This window comes from Limanda limanda, chromosome 11 (assembly GCF_963576545.1).
Source record: "Limanda limanda chromosome 11, fLimLim1.1, whole genome shotgun sequence".
Lineage (NCBI taxonomy): Eukaryota > Metazoa > Chordata > Actinopteri > Pleuronectiformes > Pleuronectidae > Limanda > Limanda limanda.
This window is the reverse complement of record NC_083646.1, coordinates 4,539,495-4,563,497: the sequence shown is the minus strand read 5'-3', so window position 1 is coordinate 4,563,497 and position 24,003 is coordinate 4,539,495. Positions and strand designations below refer to the sequence as shown.

General features: G+C 46.1%; 1 pseudogene; it reads right to left on the bottom strand.

The window, feature by feature from the left end:
* LOC133013842 (alpha-tectorin-like) overlaps positions 1–18,351 on the bottom strand; it is a 29,697-nt pseudogene extending 11,346 nt beyond the window's left edge.
* Between the last annotated feature and the right edge of the window lie 5,652 nt (positions 18,352–24,003).

Below are 24,003 nucleotides of genomic sequence, written 5' to 3'. Positions count from 1 at the left end.
GAGAAAAGAGGAATGTTACATGATGTCTGTGGGTTCGACCGATGGGAATTTTGTCCGTGTCTTTTCCCCATAACCCCTCCTCACCTCTCCCCCCCCCCTCCATCAACCCCCCCCCCCCCGCTCTGCCACCACAGACCCTCTTTGTGGCGCCTCCAAAAAAACCTTCATCGGATGCCAATTTGCATAAAGGCAACAAGCAACAACACAACAGGACAGCAGCAGCTCCGCCCCTAGCAATGGACGCACACACACACACACACACACACACACACATACACACACACAGACACACACAAACGCACACACACACACACACACACACACACACACACACACATACACAGGAGCATACATGCAGGATGACATGGCGATGAATACGCTTGTTTTATGAATCCCTTGATGCACATACTGTACGTTTGTGTACAGTGTTCACACACACATATGTCACACACACACACACACACACACACACGCAGCCTCCTTTTGAGTGTAATTGAAACAGGAGGTGCTCACACAATACGCTTTTGTCTTAGGGCATGGTGAAGATGGGCGGGGGGGGGGGCGCTGCATATTAATTAGGAGGCGATGGTGTGAAAGCCAATCAGGCGTGTCGAACAGATGACACACTGGGACAAATATGGCACTACTTTCTCGCTGCTCTCCCACGGTGGCGCAGGGATACAAGCGGGTGCTTCCGGCCGTGGCTCGATGCCGGTGGTTTGGGACTCAGCAGCAGGAGCTGATGGGATGAATTAGTGGCTGAACAATGCAGGAGGCTGTGTGCGACACAGCGGGGGGGGGGCGGCACGGATGTCAAACCAGTAGGTGGTGATGTTGAGTCGAGTAGGCTCACACCCGCAATCTCCTTCTTCTCCCTGTTTTACTTCTGCTCGCCACGAGCCTCAGAACCTGCGATGGAACCTGAGATGAAGGTAAACGATCACAGAGGATTTCCACCGACGCCATTTCACCGCCGACGCAGGAAGAAGAAGAGACGTCACCGTGACTCCACAGGAAACACACGTCTTCATTTCAATATGAATGAAAACAGTATCGCACACAATAACCCTGCGTTGTAACAATCTGTTCAGTCTGTGTCTGTTTGGATTTCACTTCCTGTTTTATTTTGGTGTCTGGGTTCTTGTGTCTTGTGTCTAGCTTTACTTCCTGTTGGTTTCCCCACACACCTGTACCTTGTTTGTCATTAAGCATTCCCTATTTATACCCTTATATATACAGTCTATATTTATACCCTGTGTTTCCCCTCTGCCAGATTGTCATTGTCTCCTGTGTGTGTACATGCTCTCCAGCGAATTCTTCCGTGTTTTGACTACCTGGTTTTTGGACTCTGCTTGGATTTAGGACATTCGATGTCTGCCTGTTCCCTGTATGGACTTGTTACCTTTGGACTACTTAAGTAAAGTTTTATTTGATACTTTATTTTTCTGTCTCTCATGCTTTCTTTGCAACTGGGTAGTTCAGGATTGTCACATGCGTCTCCACTCAGAGCCCGGCAGCCGGCGTGCAGTATCTCCCTGACAACGAAAACCGTTAGCGTCAGATGTTGGTTCCGAGCTGGACACATCTGTCTGGTTATCAATAACGCCCGGGGTCGTTTGGCGTGCGGGCAGCTCGCCTTCTTCTTCTCCCATTCACCACTCTGTTAGAGGAGAACAATCCAGGTGCTATAAATCACCAGGAGGGGGGGGGGGGCAGCGAGCGGGTGACAGGCGGCACAGTGGCAGAGCGGACCTCCGGTGCCCGGGCCACCCAGCCTCATTCACCAGCTCCACCTCCGCTGCTTTGTTTCTGCTGTTTCCCTTTTCTCCGGGTTTCTTTTCTCTGAGTCGAGCTTCGAGGTTTGCTCCTGTTTCCTTCACCTCTTTGTTTTAATTGAATTTGTCTGATTGGGCCTTTTCTTTTCTTTTCTTTTTACCTTTCCCTTCCTCTTTGCTTCCCCCTCTCGTTGCCACCCTGCCTTTCTCCTTCTCACATCCCCCCCCCCCCGCTCTACCCGTCTTTCTGTGGTCGGGGGGGCACTTTGCTGCTCCTGCATCTCGATCTCCGCTGTTGGCACTCAGTTCTGAGCGCCCGGCCCAGTGTGTGTGTGGGGGGGGAAGCTAACGGGTGCCCACGCCGTCCCCCGGCGCCACAATGGACTCTTTCTTCACCCATCAATGGCGTCCATTAACGCCGCCCGGCGCTCGGCCTCAGGACGGGATGTGAGGCGTCCCGAGGTGGCACACAGAGACGGCCATTAGAGGCAGGAAGCCGGGGGTAGGGGCGCCATGGGAGAGCTGCCAGGGCAAAGGGGGGGGGGGGGGGGGGGGCTGGCAAAGAGGGTATTTTATGAGACTGTTTAATGTTCTGAGCTCAGCTGTGTGCAAATACACACACAAACGCCCAAAAGGACACATTTATTCCCTTGTGCACACAAACTGACGTGTTGGAGATAAGGGGACTCGTCTGATTCAAATCATGACGTCACTTTTAACACTGAATCATAAAGTGCATCAATTACACAAGCGTGTACACACATTTATTATTTTTCATTCCATGCAGATTATTTAACTGTATGATCCCGACACAACAATACAAATACAAGCATGCACATAAAACATGTATATTATAATATATATATATATTGTTTATTTAGAAGGATCCCCATTAGCTCTACCCTAAGACAGAGATACTTTTAATGGAGTCCACATTTAAAACATGCATACAGATATCAAACATTTATAACATATGTTTAATTACAAACATCAAAAGTTAAAATTTTATATTACAGTTATCAAAAATTAACCAATTCCATAGAAGCGAAAACTGCAACGCATGTAAGAGAATACTACACATTTATGTATAGTACATCACCATCTAGTGTCACAAGTATGCTGTACCCAAGTGTTTCATATATTAAGTGATATCCGTGGTGATATTCCATATTTATATTATTATGTTTAAAAGCCATTGAAAAGGAAGAAACAACACAGTTTTAGGACACATCCGTACGATCAGTTCTCATCCCGTCCACCAGGGGCAGCGCATCTCCTCCTCGAGTGAACACTTGTATCATGAACCGTTTTCAGACGTGTCCTCTGGGTTGACCTCTGGGTTGACCTCTGGGTGGAACCTGGAGATTTGGCCTCAAAGTTTATCCTTCCTCACATGCTCCTCCTCTGGAGAAGAGCCGGACGATCTGTGGACATCGCTCTTGTTTGTATAATATGTTTATTACACAGAAGATTTGCAGGTCGGGACGGGCACCATGGTATACCCGGAGAAATCACACGCCAATAGTGAAGTCTGACTTGCCGGGGTCTTACACACATTTATATAGAGAGTTTGGTTCCACCCATGACTTCAGGTGAATGCCGTCCCCCATGAGGCTTCTGACATGTTTTTGTATCCGAACATGAAGACACATTGGTCAAGAATATTCCTTCTACACCCATCCATTAGCTGGCCAGAGGTCATTCCCAAAGTCAAGGATCATTTCAAAAAAGGTAGAGAACTTCTTAAGTAAACACCTGGAGAACTCTCTGAGAATGTCTGATAGTCCAGAAGCCAGGTATCATAAATCTAAGCCTGTCATTATGTTTTGAACACATACCAAAATGATCTACTCTAACGAATGTACGACACTGTAAAATACACAACATCAGGGTCAGTAACCTTGTGTGAGTGATCAGTCGAGCAGGAGGCCAGAACCTCACATGGGAATTCTGCTGCTGGATATTTGTTTGCGGCTGTAAGGATTTCAATATTTTAACTATAATCTGTGCTGACAGAATTCTAAACAAATAAAGATAGAAACATTTCAAATTATATTTGTACTCTTAACAATAAAGATAGAAGTAGTTTTATCTAGATATTTTGCCTTCATACAAATGATTTTAATAACTGTTTCTGCTCTCATTTCTAACTGTTGTATTAAGTCGTAATTTCCTCAGATTCATTCAACATCAGATACAATTCGAGCAGCTGTCTGATAAGTTCTGGAGGTCTGACAGCATGACTTTTTTGACTGTTTTGTTTCATTGCTTTGGGTTCGAGGATCCTAATGTTTACACAGTTAAGATTGTTTTGCTATAGCAGAAACATAACAATCTTTTCTCCAATTGTAAACACCATTGGCCCTCACAGCCTCAGCTGGACAGGCGCCGGATGTTTCTGGCGCTCTGATACAACTAGTGTGTGGAAGCCCATCGCTTTGCTGATAATAACCTGTTCATTGCTTCCTAAATAAATACTTGATTGAACAAACCGAGTTCAGCTCATCTTCTCTTAAAGGATAAACGAACACGCCTGACACGACTCAAGCTCTCGATTCTTCTCGTCTTTCCAGTTCCACGTCTTCGTTCTCCACGGTCATGGAATCTGTTTGTGGACTTTTGGGGTTTTGCATCAGTCGCATGTTGGAGACGTCATCTCCTCACCTGGAGGTTGTAGAATGTCATGTGTGTGATTCCAGGAGACTCAGGTGTGAGATCAGTGTCGTGATCAGCTGCTGGTCGTCGGCGCGCAGCGGTGAGAAGTACTTCTTGTGGGCGTGGCCACCGAGCTGTCTGGTCGGATCACAGCAACTTCTGAGGGGAAGATGTGAAAGGAGGCAGGTTGGTCTTCTTCTGAGAGGACACCACAGGGGGTGGGGGGGGTAGGTGGTGAATGGGAGGGTCAGCTCCAGCGGGGGGGGCGTGCTGTGAGAGCAGGTGGGTCGGTGAAAACGAGATGGAGATCAGACGGGTGTGGGCGGCGAGCGGGAGGCGGTCAGCAGCTAGCGAGCTAATGACGGCGCTGGCTCACTTCGCTCAGCGCCAATTAACTCCCCGGGGGGGGGGGGGGGGGTGGATGGGGGGGGGCAGTTGATGGACACGTCTGTTATTAACACGTGAGGAGCGGCGGCAGGAAACTCAAAGGAATCAAAGAAAGAGAAGTCCTGAAGGAAGTGGCGAGCGCAGAGTGAATGCGTGTGATATGCTTCATTGGCCCAATTGTGGCTGTATTGCTTTCTTCCCCACCCCCCCCTCCCACCTCCCCACCACGACCTGCACCTCCACCACCTCCTCCACACACACCCCCCGCTACTGCTGTTCTTAATTATACCACTCTGGGAAACAAAAGAGGCAGATACGCCTCTTCACTGAAAGACGCAAATCAAACGGACCTGAAATCCTTCCATCGCTCCAGCTGAGTCGAGCACCCCCCCCACCCCCCACCCCCCCACCCATCTGGATCAGATGTTGGTCCAGAGTCGAGGATCCATCTCCCCTCACGTGATAAAACTCATATCTATATAAAACATGAAAACATGGTGATGTCAGTAAACCTCGGCCGAGCTGCACCAAACCACACCCACTCATAGACATCAGTTTGCTAAACATGACTGAGCTTTTTCATTAAGATCCATGAATCATCCCCAGAGGAAAATTTGAAAAAATGTCAAGAAAATTCTATATTCCAATCCATATCTGGATCCGCCTCCTGATACACATCTGCACCAAAACGCATCGAGCTGATCTGTGACCTCATCGCTCCAGCAGCTTTCAGGGGAAATCCATCCAGTTGTTGTCTGAGCAACATTATATTAATGTATTAATTCTACTGTTAATATAATTAATTGTTAATTATCTTTTAGAGCTTTTATCACTGTTGTCTTTGAAGTCTGCTGATTTTCTTGTGAGGCCGGTTGTAATCTGGATTTTAAAAAGTGCTGGAGTATTGTGTGATTATTGTCACTAACTAACACCAACCTTTCTCTAAAAACAGTATTTCCATCTGTAGTGAAAGATGTTTATTATCTACATTTTCATTCAGATTCACATTTATTTTTTATTTGATTACTTCTTTAATTCTATTTAATTCTATTTAATACTCACTCGTGTTTTCTGGTCTTCTGCCCCTGACCTGGATCTTCTCTGACTTCACTTCCTTCCACCGGGTTTCGTGTGAATCTGTCGAGTTGTTTTATGTGAATCTCACAAACTAACAAACTTGGATCCAATATAAATTCCTTGTTGTGGTTATTGTCAGCAGCTGGATCATGTGATCAATGCAAAAAAGAAAAATAATTTTAATCTAAAACATAAGTGATCACAGTCGATCTCACACGAAGGAGATGAATAGATCATTTGTCACTTTGCAACGAGAGCCAATCAGGAGATCTGTAGAATGATTCTCATTTTTAATCAGGACGGCTCAGCAATATATATATATAAATATATATATATTATATAGATGCAGGGATTAAAATGCTAATTAGAACATACTGATGAAGAAGAGCTATAATAAGATCCATAGTAATTATGAATAATACAGTGTCCTGATGAAGAATTTAAAGGATTTAAAAATAATCGGCTTTGAATTGAAACTCAACCAGAGACTTTGTTAAAACATGATTTAATTAAGAGAAGAAGAAGAAGTGAGGACGTCTCTAACGTCTGGTTTCACTCTGATGATCCAAGTCAACGTGTTGCTACCTCCAGGTCACATGACTAATGCACGTGTGTGTGTGTGTGTGTGTGTGTGTGTGTGTGTGTGTGTGTGTGTGTGTCTGTGTGTGTGTGTGTGTGTGTGTGTGTGTGTCTGTGTGTGTCGTTGTCCAGAATGAAACTGTTGAATGAGCTCCTTCATGTTTCTGCTGATCTCGTTTTAGTTTGAAAACTCCTCCTCTTCCTCCTCAATCTTCTCTTCTCCCTTCTTCTCCTCCTGTTCTTTCTCTTCATCCTCCTTCTCTTCTTCTTCCTCCTCCTCTCCCCTCTTACTCATCTTCATCCTCCTTTATCCTTCATCCTCCTCCTCCTTTTCCGCCCCTCCTCTTCTTCATCTTCCCCCCTCCTCTTTTTCCTCCTCAACCTTCTCTTCGTTCTCCTATTCTCCCCCCCCCCCACTCCTCTTCCTTGTCCTCTTCTTCCTCCTCCTCCTCCTCCTGCTCCTCCTCCTCCTCCTCCTCCTCCTCCTCCTCCTCCTCTTCCTCCTACTCCCCCTCATTGGTCTCCTCCTCCTCCCCCCACTCCTCTTCCTTCTCCTCTTCTCCCTCCTCCTCCTCTGCTCCTCTTCCTCCTCCTCCCCCCACTCCTCCTCCTCCTCCTCCTCCTCCTCCTCCTCCTCCTCCTCCTCCTCCTCTTCCTCCTCCTCCCCCCACTCCTCCTCCTCCTCCTCCTCCTCCTCCTCCTCCTCCTCCTCCTCCTCCTCCTCCTCCTCCTCCTCCTCCTCCTCCTCCTCCTCCTCCCTCCTCCTCTTCCTCCTCCTCTTCCTCTTCCTCTTCCTCTTCCTCTTCCTCTTCCTCTTCCTCTTCCTCTTTCTCCTCCTCTTCCTCTTCTCCCTCCTCCTCCTTTGCTCCTCTTCTTCCTCCTCCTCATCCTTCTCTTCTTCCTCCTCCTCCTCCCCCTTTTCCTCCTCCTCTCTCTCTTCTCCCTCCTCCTCCTCTGCTCCTCTTCCTCTTCTCCCTCCTCCCCCTCCTCCGCTCCTCTTCTTCCTCCTCCTCCTCCTCATACTTTTCCTCCTCCTGTCTCTCTTCTCCCTCCTCCTCCTCCTCCTCTTCCTCTTCTCCCTCCTCCTCCTCTGCTCCTCTTCTTCCTCCTCCTCATCCTTCTCTTCTTCCTCCTCCTCCTCCTCCTCTTCTCCTTCTCTTCTTCCTCCTCCTCCTCCTCCTCCTCCTCTTCCTCCTCCTCTCTCTCTTCTCCGTCTCCTCCTCTGCTCCTCCTCCTCTTCCTCTTCTCCCTCCTCCTCCTCTGCTCCTCTTCTTCCACCTCCTCATCCTCCTCCTCCTCCTCCTCCTCCTCCTTCTCTTCTCCCTCCTCCTCCTCTGCTCATCCTCCTCCTCCTCCTTCTCTTCTACCTCCTCCTCCTCATCATCCTTTTCCTCCTCCTCTCTCTCTTCTCCCTCCTCCTCCTCCTCCTCCTCTTCCTCTTCTCCCTCCTCCTCCTCTGCTCCTCATCCTCATCCTCCTCCTGCAGCTGCCAGGTCGCTGCTCCACTTCTCGGCTCTATTCATGAGGAAGAGGGACGGGGGGGGGGAAACAAGCAAAATGAAAATGGCAGCTGTTTGTTTACGCGTTCCCACGACTCGATGCCAATTAAGCTTCGTCATTCCGTCGGGCGCTTGTCTCTCCTGATTAGACGCCCCTCAGCAAACAGGAGCAGGAGAGAGAGGGGCCCTCAGGAGGAGGAGCAGGCCCGAGACCTCCTGCCCGTTAACGTGCACAGGATTATTGATTATTATTTATTCCTGTGTATCAATGAAATCCTTCTGTGTAACAATCAGCTGAAGATTGATCCTGAGGGAAAACTCAACAGTTCATCTTCTAACTAAAGGATCATTTCACTGCTTGTGTCCCTCAGAGTATCAAAAGAAAATATATGAATCTGTGTATAATTTGAAATATCATAAAAATCACGTATTGGGCAGAGTCAGTGATAGTTCATATTTGTACCCACAAATAAAATATACATGTCAAATAATCAAAGAATAAACCAGTATATATTAAACCTGAGATTTGACCTATATATTAAAGATGAACATTTACTTTCTCCTCATTTATTTGATAAATTAAATAATATCTGAGACCTTTTATGATTAAGTTATTATTATTAATAATAATAATCATATAAAAATTATAATAATAATCATAATAATAATACTTGGGACAGTACATTTTGATAATGCTCAGTTTTATTACACACACACACACAAACACACACACACAAAAATGATAAACTATAAACTGATTTAATATAAAAGGTCTTAAATACAAAGGCGAAGATTGCTCATTATATTATCATGATTATTATTATTATTATTATATAATCATAATTACTATGCGATTATGATTCTTATTATAGTTTAAGGATAATTATAATACTAATACATAATTATTATTATCTTCGTCATCATTTTTATTGTTATTAATATTATTGTTATTATTATTATTATTCAGTTGTGTTGTGTAATCGAAACAAACCAGTTCCTTCCTGCATTGGGAGTTAAATGATCTAAAACAGTAATTTTAAACACAAACTGTTTTTTATCTTCATCTAATTGATGATAAATAAATATTCATGTTCTCACGTCACCAGATTCACTTCAGTCTCATCCTGTTGCTGCTTCTTCAGGATTCACAAGGAAGTAGTTTCCTTATTGGCCACTAGAGGCTGTGTCCAGGGGAATTCACAACATATTACTGTAATTTAACATAAAATGTCATGTTTAAATATCAGGTAGACGTTGTCATTATCTTTCATATATTGTGTTTATCAGTGGAGGAGAAGCTCCAAACATTCTTCACTCCAGTAGAAGAACAGACACTGAAGCACTGATTCCACCTCTGCACTCGAGGAAAAGTCAAAAGTTTCTATCGACTGTTTCTGAGCAAATCAAACTGAGACTCAAATCACATTCATATCTCTCAAAGACTGAATCCACTCTGACTTCAAATCAAATAAAACGATTTGTGAGCATGAAGAAAGTTCCAGTAATCAGAAAATAACTTTCACCAGATACAACTGAGATATTCTGTTCCTGGAAATCACCTCCTCTTCTTCACAGCTCGACAACCAGCGCTAAATGTTATGTCGTGATTTGACAACTTATTATATTTAACACTGGAAAGGGATAAAAGTACCACGCTCAGTTCGAGGATTTTTAAATTGTGTTTTCATAGTTTCATTTATTTGTGTTTTTTAGTTCCAACGATTCAAACTTCATAATAAAATGTGTTCTTCATTCTCTGTATGTGTTTGTTTTTCAAAGCTTTGACCTTAAGCTTCAAAAAACAATGATGATCATTCATCTCTTCATCACAGGGTCGGTTATTATTTAAAGTTATTTCTTTAGATTCGTTAGAGTCTTTAGAGTCGGATCAGTTCTCCGGCTCAAACCCAAACTCCAGGTCCTGGAATATGAAATGTTGCTTTGGATCAACAGGCAGATCCATGGAGTTTCTTCACGTTGACGTTCTGTTAGAAACACGTCCCAGTCTCTCCGTGTTCCACATGCTGCTGCAGTGATTGACAGTTATTCACCACATTGTCTTAATCCCGCCTGACGCTGTGTGTTACTTTTAAACACGTCCTCCGTCAGACTCACTGCATCATATTTTTTGAAATGCCTCCAACACCCGGGGCCGGCGTGCTCCTGCAGCGGCCCTGGAGTGATGCGGCGCTGCCTGTGACGGCATTAACATGAGAAAGCACCTCCTTCTCACTGCACTTATTTGACCTCTGACCCCCCCCCCCACCCCCCCTTTGTGCCTCCCAGACAGCAAATTGCTGCGGCGGTAGTGACGGGTCCCTCGCTGCTCCGCTGCCGAGGGAGGAGGGAGAGAGGGAGGGAGGGAGGGAGGGAGGGAGGGTGTCTCTCAATCAAGTCGTTTAATGGCAAAGTCAATTCCCATACACCCCCCCCCCCACCACCACACACCCTACCCTAAAAAAACACACACACACACACACACACACACACTCACACACACCGTCACACACGCTCCCACACTCCTCAGCAGACAGGCTGGAGGACTCGCTCTCCGCAGCCTTTCTTCTTCCTGTCTGCTCCCCCTTTTCTTGTCTGAGTTTTAATGAAGAGAGGGGGACCCGTGGAAGGAACATGATTAGGGGGACCCTGAGATTGTGTAGCCGCAGATTGTGTATATCTGTGTGTGTGTGTGTGTGTGTGTGTGTGGGGCCATGGAGGTTTAATCCCATGGAGTTGCGGCGGGATGAGAAACATACGCAGCATATCAGGCGCATCGCAGCATCAATGGTTTCCTCTGTTTCTCCATCAAAGCCTGGGAACCTCTTTGTGCGTTCCTGCAGTTACCAGATGGTAATTGTCGCGTCTGCTTTCAACACTAAAGCCGTTCTGATGACAACAATGTTGTTTACAGGTTTTTGCAGCGTTGCAGATCAGTGGGTTTTTCTAAGACCTAATTACCATCCAGACGGAGGCCGAGGGCGTCAGCAGCAAAAACTGATATTTGATATGAAAATTCTTATTTTGCTGTTGAAAGTCCGTGCAGACAGATCTGTGCTGTTGTGTATGAACTACACATCAGTCACTGGTTTGATGACCTGCGTCGTCTTTGCAGGTTTTATTTTGTGTTTCAGTTAATTGAATTATTTCTCGGTATAAACACACAGTAATGGATCCGGAGCTGGAGACTCCAGCCTTTGAATTCACGTGTCGGAGGGTCACAGCCTTCAGGAGCTGAGACACGTGGACGAGTCTGGATTCAACATCGTGTCTGAAGCTGCACCCCTACAGTTAGATTAATTTAATGTCCCTCTTCTGCCATAAAATGCCACGTAAATAAGGTTATTTGTTATTGAATGAATTGATTTAAGGACAGAACGGTCTCCTCACACTCAGATCTGATGTTTTGGTGTGAAACTGCTGCTTTAACGTGGACAGAAGGTTTAAAAGGAGAAGCTGTGTTTTCCCGGTGGAGACAGGTCGTGGTGGACGGAGGCTCCGGTGAAGCTGCTGGAGGTTCGGCAGCTTCACCGGAGCCAGGTTGTCTCTGAGTGTCTCTAATCACCAACACTTCACGGCTGATTGTTCATTGTCCAGGACGAGACGGGAGCCGGCTGCAGGAAGCCGTGAAGATGCTCCGTCCCCTGCAGTCCTCTGTTCCCAGGGGTCAGTCACACATCCAGAGGTCAAGTGACGACTTCCTCCTCTGGCCCCCCCCAGGTCTAATCTGCAGGCTTTGATTCACAGCCCCTCATCACCCGTTACCTCCTGGAGGTCAGGGAGGTCCTGGTGGTGCTTCTGGTTTGGAAAAAGGTTCCGTGACTTTGTTGGTTTGGTCTTTGGTTCCGCTCACGTTCTCGTGTTTCAGAATAACAATAAACCTGTAAAGCCCCTTTTTCATTGGTTAAAAAAAATACCTGTCTTACATCTGCCCAATCATTCACTTCTGGGCCAAACGACTATGAAAGTTTGCAATAGAAAATATGCAACCGATACATCCCAGCCCCTCCCATCTCTCATCAAAGCCACGCCCCCAAAAGGTAACTGACTTTTCTGTGACTCGCTGGTTTGAAGTGTGAATATCAGATTGTTGAACTCCTGCGGTTGTGTTGTTGTTTGTCTGTATTTCATTGTTGTGGGTCTTTTCAACTTGTGCATATGCTCGGAGGAAAGTCGTCATGATTAATTTTGCGTGCACCATATGAGCGCCGGGTCGAATCCAGAGAATCAAGACGTGTGAAGACGCGTGAAGACGTGCAGCTCTCGTCCAAACACAGCAGAGCTCAAGTGTTTGATTCAGACGACTGTGGAGCACTTTGTGTTTTATTGCTTTGTGAAGAACAATACATTTGAAAATCCATTCACTCGTGTTTTCGTGGAGGAAAATCTGCACTTTCTTCAGTTTTTATCTCATCGCTAGGCAACCGCGGGACACAATGCAGCCAGAAGATGCAAACGAGCGCCGGAAAACACACACAAGTCTGAACTGCTGCTGTCGTGAGCTGCGTTTCAAGAAGTGTTTTAGATTTTCATTTCTTCTCTGTTCCTTCACAAAGTTGATTTAGAAACTTTAACCTGAAGCTCTTTGTGTAACCTTTGGAAGACGTGCAGCTGTTTGATATTTAGCAGCGTCATTTAAGACGATGAGGTTTTAGTTCCACTTTTTAAAAAAGCGGATTTTAATGGAGACATTTTTAACATTTCAGTTGTTCCTCCTCAGTGGATTTAAATCTAAAATCTGATAAAAACAGGTGTTTGGTTTCACTCTGACGAAAAGAATATAAATATAAAACCCTGTTATGATAAGTCCACTGTCACTTCTGCACCGGTTTAAAATGTCAGAGTTAGGTTCAAATTTCAGAAAATACAGGGTCAAAACATTTTGTTTCTTCGTTTCCACGGCAAAGTATTCAATTATTTTCATAGCTTAGACTTTCTTTAAATTCGTATTTAAGAAATAAATGTGTTCTCAAAATTTTTGAAGTTGTTTGCTTTTCGTTGCTGTTTTAATTTAAAGAACATCGAGATGCGTTTCATATTAAAGTTAAATGCAACTTTAAAATAGCTTTCATTTAAATGTCCTGATGTACATTTGTTTTAGTTTGTGTTTCATCACAAAATGGGTTTAATTATTTAAATAATTGACACATTATCCATCAAAGTCTTGGCTTTTTTTAAAAGTCTTTAGTTTCCGACCTTTTTAAAAATTAAATGTCAGATTATCACTCAGACTCACAGACCAGGTTAGAATCAGCAGAGTCGAGTTGTTTCTCTTAAAAGAAAATAAAAGACACAAAATCATTTTTTTAATTTATTTTGTTCTCGTCTCTTAAAACAAAAACAGGCTTGTTAGAAATGATTTAATGTCTCAAAAGTTCATTGCTCATCAGCTCCTGTGGAGAATTACAGATATAAGTGAACTTCATACTGAATCCTGCTTCACTGCTGGAATTCATTCTATCATTTTATCAATAAAAGAACTGACATTCATTTTTAAGAATTATTAATTACCCAAAATTAATTCATATCATCTGCTGAAGATGGAGTATTAAATATTACAGCTGGAGCCTGAATACAGTACACACACACACACACACACACACACACACACACACACACACACACACACACACACACACACACACACACTGTGGTGTAATCCAATCACAGCTCCTGAATGAAAGGGGGAGGAGCATGTGCATTAAGGTTTAGGACGACGAACCTTCTGGGATCAAACAAATTGACACCGTCGCTCCCGGGTGCAGGGCCTCACACCGGAGGCCCCAGGGGGCCCCATCAGGCCCCATCAGGCCCCATCAAGCTCCTCCTCTTCCTTGTCCTCCTCTTCCTCTCTTCAGAGACTGATTCACACCAGGGCCGGCAGGTGAAAGCAATTAACTGCAAATAGCTGCTCAGACATGTGGCAGCAGAGCTGACATCATCGTGTGTTTTCTATGATTCACGGAACCGATGATAGTTTTCATAACATTTCAGAAAACAACTTTTCAAAATAAAAGCTCTGTAAATCAGCTCGATATAATTATTGCAGCAACAAACGAACGTTGTGCTTTTACACTGAAGACATTTTGCCACAGAGGAAGTGATTCTGTGAATGTTGTTGCCTTGATCGAGATCCGCAGTCTCAGTCCGACATGGTGAAATAAATTAATAACAAAATGAATCAATAATCATCTAAATGCTGTAGTTTGTCTGATGATACCGAGGAAGACACTTTTTATGAGTAAAACCCTCAAACTCTGAAGGAATTGGTCAATAAAATACATCAATGAAATTAAATGATAATAAAATTAAATTAAAACACTTGTTTATGTTCTTGTTGAGCCTGCAGGTCACTCGCTTCTTTTTGCTTCATTTAGCTTCGTCTGCGTCAAAGTTCTTTCTCTTCTTTTATTTAATTCTCTTTCTCCGCTCCACCTTTTCTCTTCCTCCTGAACAGGTGCACTCTGCAGTGGAGAGTCGTGAGGTCCTTGAACTCACTGTGGGTTCAGATGTTAGTGATGGTGAAGTGTTCAGATGACCTTCTGTCCACCAGATGAAGCCATGGAGGAGAGCAGCTTTCAGACTTCAGAGCTTTGAGACGTTTCTGCCTCGGCCTCCTGCAGCAGATCCCAGCGTGTTGGGTTGAACGCTGCAGGAAACATCAGCCGTGGTGGAGTTCAGCTGTTTCCATCCTGTGACCTGGAGAGAAGCTGCAGGAAAGATCTGGACGTGACGTCATGTTTCCACTGTGTCCTCGTGGAAGCAGAGTTCCAGTGACGGGAGTTTTAAAGCTGTAGAGGATCTCAGCCCCAAGTCGGGTCTGGACTGAACCTCGACCTCCGCTGGGCCGATCTTAAATAATCACTTCAAGCAAATCCTTTATTTTAATAATTGTCGTTATAGTCGCTCTTGTTTCTTGCCTTTTCCAAAACAAGACTTTTATTTTTCAAGTGTGTGAGAGATGCAGCGTGTGTTGGTGTGTGTTTGGACTCGTGGTCGGTTACACCATCAGGCCACTAAGTGGATGTGTAGTAACGCCAGGCGTAATGCTAATCCTGCACTTCTCACATCTGCATAAATTAGTGCGTGTGTGTGTGTGTGTGTGTTTCCTGCCCATGTTTTTTTGCGTGTGTATCTACATTAACTGCTCTTCATGCTCTCCCCCTCTTATTCTTCACGTTGTGCTTGACACAGCTCACACACACACACGCACACACACACACACACACACACACTCACACACGCAGCCAGTTGCCAAGGCAACCAGGAGCTAGCATGAAAGCTTTGCGGAGAGGTGGAGCATGGCACCAGTCTGATGAGCAACTGCCACCCTTTGTGTGTGTGTGTGTGTGTGTGTGTGTGTGTGTGTGTGTGTGTGTTTGTGTGTGAAGGTGATGCAGTAATGTGTGCATTTGTGCATATTTTTGTGTTGACCCATAATGAGACAGAGGAGGCGGGGGGGGGGGGAGCGGGGGAAAGCGACATTAACATCCAGAAAGAGTAAATAACAAAAGACCGTGTCCATTAGCCGCCGCTTCTTTCCGGTTACACGTCGCTGTGTAAATTAAATAATTAGACGTCGTTTTATGGCTGGAAAAACATTTCCCTCTCCATGACTTCACATGAAGACTAAAGAGTCCTCACATCACGACTGCACGTGAGAGGCTGGGTCGTCGCCGGCGTCACGTTGAGACCTGATCAGGGTTTTATCTCAGCTCCTGGATCTGGATTCTGACCTGTCGAAGACCAAAGGAGGGTTGGTGGGTTGGCTTCAGGAGGCAGAGAAGCAACAACACAACAAGGACACAAGTTTCAGAACAACAACCCCCGGTGATCTCCTCCAGGTTCATGACGAGTCACTGTGCCTTCACTAAAAGAAGAACCTGATTGTCTCTTCTGCAGTCGTGACTATCAGGATCTTAATATGATTTATATAAACACGTGTATTTCAGTTCATTTAATACAGGCTCAGGGCCCACAGAGAAAAACAACAACAATACATACAATCAATACATTACATACAAATATACAGGGAAAGAAGGGCTAATAAAGGCACTCATGCCAGTGTTCCCAGATCTTGGATGTGTATTTGACAGAGCTGCGGCCAGGGTCTGTCATAAGATCAATTATTAGATTTGTCCAGCGGTCCAGCCGACTCATAAACTTAAAAGTTAGGTTCCTCAGCAAGGCCATGAAGGTGGTTGGACCCATATTACAAAACAACTCACTGGCTCTAACACTCCTGGGTTTCTTCAGGAGTATCCTAAGACAGTCATTATACTTTCAACCTACGCAAGCTCTCCTTCTTGTAGTTCACCCAGAGTGGAGCTGTATAGAGAGGGGTGCAGTAGGCTCTAAACAAATTAATCTTAACATCGTCTGTACAGTGGTGGAATTTCCTGACCAACATGTTAGCTTGGACATAGAGCAATCCCCTCTGTCTGCACATGTCCGCATCATCCTCCAACGTGTGTGTAATAATGTGCCCTAAGTATTTGGTACTATTGGAGACCCCCAGAGTTTGCCCAGAAAGATGAAAGGCAGGGAACTTAATATCCATGTCATCCTTAGTTCTACAGACCAGTCATTGTTGGGTTTGGTCTCTTCATGGACAATAACAATGAGGAACTGCCACTGCCGCATCCAGGAGGCTGAAGTTCAGACGCTCCTCTCTTCACCGAGACAAGCAGCAGATCCTGGAGTGTGTGGCGAGCAGGCCGAGGGGTCAGAGGTCAGCCCGTGGACATGTCGTGGTTTGTCTGGTCCGTGTGAGGGCAACACAAAGACGACACACATTTCCGAGCGGTTAACCTTCCATTGTGTGGAAGACGGAGAGGTGACGAGGGGTCAGCGGGATGTTGTGCTTCATGGGGTGATGGTGGTGGTCGGCCCGACCTCTGACCTCCGACTGGTCGACAGAATGAAAACAAACAAGCTCTTTCTTCAATGGGCTGTGAATCCCCGGGGACAACGTGTGGTGGTTTCAGTTCATCACACGGATTTGAACCTTTGCTCCGTGGTCAAGACGAGTCAGCGGTGATGTCACAGCGGCGCCGGGAGAATCACCTTTACATCCACATGTTTAATTATAACTCTGATATTTAAATATATTTATTTATGAGCTATAAAACTGAAATTCTCTCAACATTCCCGGAACTTTTAGAATGACTTTTATTTTTATTTTCAGCTGAACCGTGATCATTTAAATGTGAAACTTCATCAGAAGTCGGAAGCGAGTTCAGTTCCGTCCACCATGTTGAATTTAAAACTGATAAAACTCCTGTTCAGCCTCTAAACTTCAGTACATTTCAAACATGGGAACAAAAAATGTGTCATGAGTTAGAGCCGGATTGATGACATCACTTCCTGGCTGATGTCATACACATCATATCTGAGGACGGAAGCAGAACTCCTCCCTCCACGTGAATCACGTTGGCATCTTCCTGTCGCCTGTGACATGAGGAAGGAGCAGAAATAAACGTAGTAAACTTTAAAATCTGGTTTCTTCTGGAAGGAGGTCATGTGACGGGAGCCTTGACCAATCAGTGGAGACCTGATCAGCGAGAGACAACAACAACTTCTGTGTTTGAGCGTCTCTGAATCTCCGGAGTCGTGCGGACGCATCAGACGCTGACGTGTTCTGCTTGACTCTCACGCGTGACTCTCTCTCTCTCTCTTTCTCTCTCTCTCTCTCTCTCTCTCTCCCTCAGGTTATTTATTGGTTCTTCCTCTTCACTCACGTTGAGGACGTCCCACCTTGTTCAGATCTATGAGGTCATTTCTGATGTGTGAATATGAGCTTTGCAAATTGATTGATTCATTGAAATGTCAGTTTCTCCAAACCTCCAGACAGACCTGGAGTCCGCTGAATAACTCACTGAACATGTCCGGCCCCCCCCCAAAACGGTGCCACCCACGGCCTGGGGGGGTTCACACGTTACCGTGACAGCCGCCCGGTCAGACCACGCCTCCTCGCCGCTGTTACCTCCTCGCCTCTGTGTGGCCCGGACACGGCAGCGGTGAGACAAAGGCCCGTTTGAGATTTAATGTTGGGGAGTAAACGGACAAGTGGGGGGGGCTGGGGGGGGGAGTAGGAGGGAGGGGAGCGTCCATTAAAATGCAGACACTGACAGTCGCCTTGAACTTGAACCCCCGGAGGTCCCCTTGACCCCGGCTCGTTCCCGTGCTCCTCGCTGCCCTTGGCGTTGGTGGCGGCCTTTTGTTGAGCTGTCGGCGTTAACTCTTCACGCCCCGCCCCCCCCGCCCCCCCTCACAACCTCCTCCTCCATCTTCCCCTGGGGGCCAAGCCTCCTCTTCCTCTTCATCTTCTCCTCCTGCAGCCACGTCCCCCTGTGTGGTAGATTCTCGGGGGTTACACCCATCTGCTCCGTGGCAAACGCCCCAGTGGGGAATTCTGTTTTCGCAGAATGCTAATCTGACCCGGGGGGGGGGGGTTTCATTCCCACATTCTGGGACCTGGGATTTATTCTTTTGTTTTTTAGAGGTGAGGCGCTCGGCTGGATTCCTGTCGGACAGTGATCAGTAGAACTCGGTGAAACCTCTGGAGTGCGATCAGGATTTATCTCCGTGGCGTTGGGGAATAAATCTGTCTCAGAGTTCGATTCATGGAACCAAACACAAACGCTCATGAATCTGCTGAACCCTCCCCGGCATTTGAACTTTTGCCCAACTGCATCAATAAACGTGTACTGTACCCCCTAATGTCTCAGTGTGATTTAATTTTACAAGGCTGTAAAACCACATTTAGATCCGGTCTCCCTGGTTTCCTGTGTTTATAGGACTGTGGCTCGGAGCTCCTCCCACTCTCAGAGACGCTCTGTCCTGATTAGGGTTGCAAAGGGGCGGGAAGTTTCCGGAAACTTTCCATGGGAAGTTTAGCTCGGGAATTCATCTAGCCTGTTTCTACTAATTTATCCACCAATTGTAAAATATGTTTACAGACGATTCGAATTGTCTGGCTAACTATTTATATCTCTAGCATTGCATTAGTGTATTTTTACAAACTTTTTTCTCATCTTATTCTACAGAACAATGCCACGTGCACTCTCTCATGTGTGGAGACATTTCACCTCATCCAATGTAGAAGGAAATGCTGTGTACATTTGCAAATACTGTGCAAAGACCTATGTTAAGAATGACACAACGATGCAGAAGCATATAGTCAAGTGCCCAAAGTTTCCTCAGGGCTCAAATCAGCCTATGACACAACAAAATGTTCATATTTATGTCTGTATATGACAAGGTAAATACAGTTAGTATAAATTACACACAACATTTCCAGTTTATTCACGTTAAATCCTGTATATTCCCGTTAATTCCCGTTAATTCCCGTTAATTCCCATGGTAAGTTTCCAACTTTGGATATTTCGGAATTTGCAACCCTAGTCCTGATTGTGTCTCGCAGCTTTATCCCTGCTTCTAGTTTCTGTCAGTTTTGAGAGATTTGTCGCCCAAATTAGGATCAAATACAGATGTGACTTTAAAAGAAGATGGAATACATTTCTGATTTATTAATTTATTTATTTTATGGCTCCATGGTGCAAAGGAGGAAGAGGAGGAGGAGGAAGAGGATGATGATGAGGATGAGGAGGAGGAAGAGGAGGAGGAAAGGATCCGAGTGATTTAATCTGCTAATTTCTCTCAGTTCTTTTGGCTGTTGACAGGCGAGTGTAATGGTCCTTCAAGTAATGGAATCAGCCACTCAAGCAACACATGCACACGCGCTCACACATGCACGCACACACATTCAGCCCGCTGAAAGCACGCCTGCTTTGCATATGAATGACATCACCGTAAAGTTTTCTGGGGAGGGTTTTGGCGGTTGGGGGGGGGGGGGTCGCGGTGGAGAGGAGCGCCATGAAAGAGGAAACATTAGTCAAATCACTTCCCGCTCCAGTCGCCCGGCCCGGCCAGACTACTTGACATTCCACAACAGGGCTAGCTCGCCTTCAAGAGAAGAGAAGCGTCCTCAGCGGCTCGGACGGCGAGCTCATCAGGCCGCGAGCGCCGCTGACCTCCCGGGCGCCGCTGACCTCCCGGGCGCCGCTGACCTCCCGGGCGCCGCTGACCTCCCGGGCGCCGCTGACCTCCCGGGCGCCGCTAACCTCCCGAGCACCGCTGACCTCCCGGGCGCCGCTCCTTCGCCTTCTCAGACAAACACATAAGCTGCAAGAAACTGCTCCAGTGTGTGAGTGGATTTCCGGCCCAGTGTTGGCGCTGCATGCAACTTGTACCGGTGACAAACCGGCAGTTTGAAGAGTCGTCGCCGTTCAGTGAAACCTCGTCTCTCTCACCTGGTTCGTGTTCTAACCACCGAGACTCCAGCTCAGCAGGCGGCTCTGTTACCAGATCCATCAGAATCTGAATCTAAAAGGTTTCACTTGTTAAAGAGTAATAATCAAAACACTTTCAATACACACACACCTGCCTTTTCACTGTTGTTTTAAACTACGCTCCAATTTTTGGTAAATTTCCATATCAGAGCTGCACTGATTTGATTTAAGTGCTTTGCTAAATGTGGTTGAAAAAATGGGAGAAAGTGTTTTGATTTCAATTAAAGGGACTCTCACCTTTGTTGCATTTGAGAATTACAGCACATTCAAATCATCCCGCCTTCCTCCAATGCCGCACCCCCTCGTTCCCATCCGCGGTGTTTTATTTAAGAAACTTTATTTACACAAGCAGACTTACAACCATCCCGGTGTTTTTATTTTTTTGAAGAAACTTTATTTACAAGCAGACTTACAACCTACTGCCTCCGCGCACGCACGTGAGTTTTTGTTTACCAAAGCAATGGATTCGGTAAGTTATATACATTTACATGCCATCGTCAGTCGCTACGGTCGCTACTCGCTACTGTCTGCCGTGGAATCAAAACAAACCCTCTAGTTGAGGACGCGCCTTGATGACGCGGGCCCGAATGCGCCACAAGAAGCAGACGGGCTTCCTGTCTGTTTCCATGCAGCAAACAGACAGGTCTGTCGGCCAATAAGGTCCTTCGGTCCGAAGAATTTTATTGGTTGAAGTTTTCACTAAATATTATGAGAGTGAAATAATTGTTTGTTTTTACTCCTGGTGGGTCTGTCTTGCATTTTAGAGTGTCATTACCTTATTAATACCAATTTAACCTTATCCACAAAAAGTGTAAAAATGCAACAAAGGTGAGAGTCCCTTTAATGTGAATTAGAAAATAACCACATGCTCAATGTGGTCAGGTGAAGGAAGAGCTGAGAACCTGTACTTCAGTAAAAGTGTTAAGATTCAGTAAATTATTATACATATTATATCATGTATTAATACCACAATGGGGAAAGAGCCAATCAAAGACGAGTCGACGACAGAAGGTCAGACTCAATCGTAGCTTTTTAAAAATCCGTTAGCACCTGAATGCGACACAGTGACTCCAGTGTTTCAGCTTCTTCGTCACGTGATCATGATTCTGAAGATGTTTCCGGATCCGAGTGGAATCACGAGGGAACAGATTCAAACGTGTGAAACCAAAACTTCCTCCAAACCAGCAGCTGAAATGCTTTTAATGCATCTCACCAGTATCTGGAAAACCTCGATAATCTTCACCGCACACACACACACACACACACGCACGCACACGCACACACACACACACACACACGCACACACACACACACACACGTCTTTGATAATCATCTCTTTATTCTTGCATACCAATGACGGGTCCGAGGCGCTGGTGAAAGGAGCAGCACCCGTGATCCAAGACCTTGGACGAGCACCAACACCCGCCATTTCCCACTCTGCACCCCCCCCACCGCCACCCGCCATCGGCCCTTGTGTAGTTGTCACTCAAACCGCAACTGTGGCTGTTCCTTTTTTTTCAAACGATCCGGTCTGATCCGACCGGCGTTGATGCCATTCCGACGCCATCTTGGGGATCTGATTCCTTCAGCCTCAGGATCCGATGGTGCCAGCGGCCATTTTGTGTTTTTGTGTCAGAAGGAAGCGACGCTCCTCCTCCTCCTACACAACACGTTGTCTGGTTTGTTTCTGTGAGGACGCACAACGAACACCTGACAAACCTCAGCCATCCCTGAGACCCGGATCCAACATGGCTGCCAGCGACAGCCCGGTGGCTCGCCGTCACTCCGGCTCGCTCTCGTGTGCTGAGCACTCAGTTCATTAAGACCTGTAGCGCTCGGCGAATGCAACTCGCCTCCTGGCAGCTTGACAAAAACTGTGAATCAGATTATGAGGCCCATAACGCCGCCAAGACCCACCGAGGCCGAGGGGAGTTGCCGCGGCGGCCTGGCGCTCGCTCGCTGGATGTTAACGCCGGGGACTTAATGTAATTGCCGGCTGCCCTGGTTAATAAGGGCACGGTAATATTTGCATGGAGCTGCTGTTTATGTGTCCGACAGCTCGTTTCAGCTCGTAAACACCAGGAGAGCGGCGTGTAAAGCCTCGGCTGCGGCGCGGCGAGCTGGCAGACACCCAGGGGCGGCGTTCAAAACCTCCGTCAGTGAATTACACACGACTTCATCAAAGGGGGGGGGGAATGAATGAAAAGAGCCGTGTGATCAGCCTGTACTGTACAGGGTCACATTTCATTTGTTTTACGGGAGGATTTCCCTCTTTTACATGACAAAGCTAATGAATTGAGAGGAGACCATATGTCGGTGTTGGTGCATTCGCCATATGTGGCGTCAGACAGCAGATCACGCCGGGGAGGTGTGGCCTGCAGCACGCCGCTGCTGCACCGGCAGGGAGGAGCACGCCGTCCCGCTCTTTGTTTTGCCCAAATGCAGAATAACGAGTCGATTAATGAGCTGTGTACATGGATTATTACTCATCTCCACAACAACAAGCAGGTCAGGGTTTTCATGCGTTCTGCAGGGGGCGTGTCTCTGTGCTGATTCATTTCACACGGAGTCTGGACGCCGCTCGATCCGCCGCTCGACGCCAAACGCCACAGAAAATAAACCCACTTCCCTGATGGTGTTTTTGAAAAAAGCTTGATCTCAGGGTAATTATGATAATCTTCTCATTTGGCTGTAACATGTTGGAACCGGGTTGCGTTTGATTGCTCTGCTCAAGGACACTCCAGCAGCTGAACGCACCACCTCAGTCTCATCACACGGTGCACAATCATCACGAGCGGGCAAACAAAAAACACACAAGGTCCAGTTCTCCTCTGTTTTCAATGTAAACCTTTATTACTATTCCAACACAGTTTTCCATAGAAAGGCACATGTGGTGAATGCGTTTCCACAGCGATTCGACTGCGTGACACAAACGTTTCTGCTTATTGAAAACACAACAGAGCCGCGGCACACAGAGCTCGGCTGAACACAAACAGTGCGTCTGATCTGCGGCTGGAGAAGAAAGAGATTCAGTGCAACCGATTGAATTACTGACGACGACAATTCATGATGTTCACGCCACTCGACTGATATCAGACAAGTGACTCCTTTTTATTTTTTTTCTAGAGATTAAAAACATAATTTCAAGCTTATCCAGGCAGAAAAGTAATTGTCTTGAGCACTGGGATGTTGCGTGATTATCAGAAGAATACATTTTCTAAATTAGGCTAAGATAGTCTCCCTTGAATCCACTGCAAGAGCACTGCATAGACATAGATTGTTTAAAGTCATATTTAAAAGATTTGCATAGATTATCAATCGCAATGAAAAATTTGCCACTTCCTGAAAATTAATATAGAATGAATTAGGCTGCGATAGCACTTGCTTTATTGCATTGGGGTGTGTGTGTGTGTGTGTGTGTGTGTGTGTGTGTGTGTGTGTGTGTGTGTGTGTGTGTGTGTGTGTGTTCATGTTAAGGACAGGAAATTAAGGCAGTGTGTGAAGCCGATGTATTTGTCGTGTCTCACCCAAAGTTGTGTCATTACAGCGACGCAGGTAACTGCTCTGAACCGAAGCTGCTGCTCAGCTCCTCCCTGCTGATCAAACACACTCCTGCCATCAGGAATATTAAACGTGTGAGTCCACGTTCACTCCGACTGTGGCTTATAGCTGCCGAGTCTG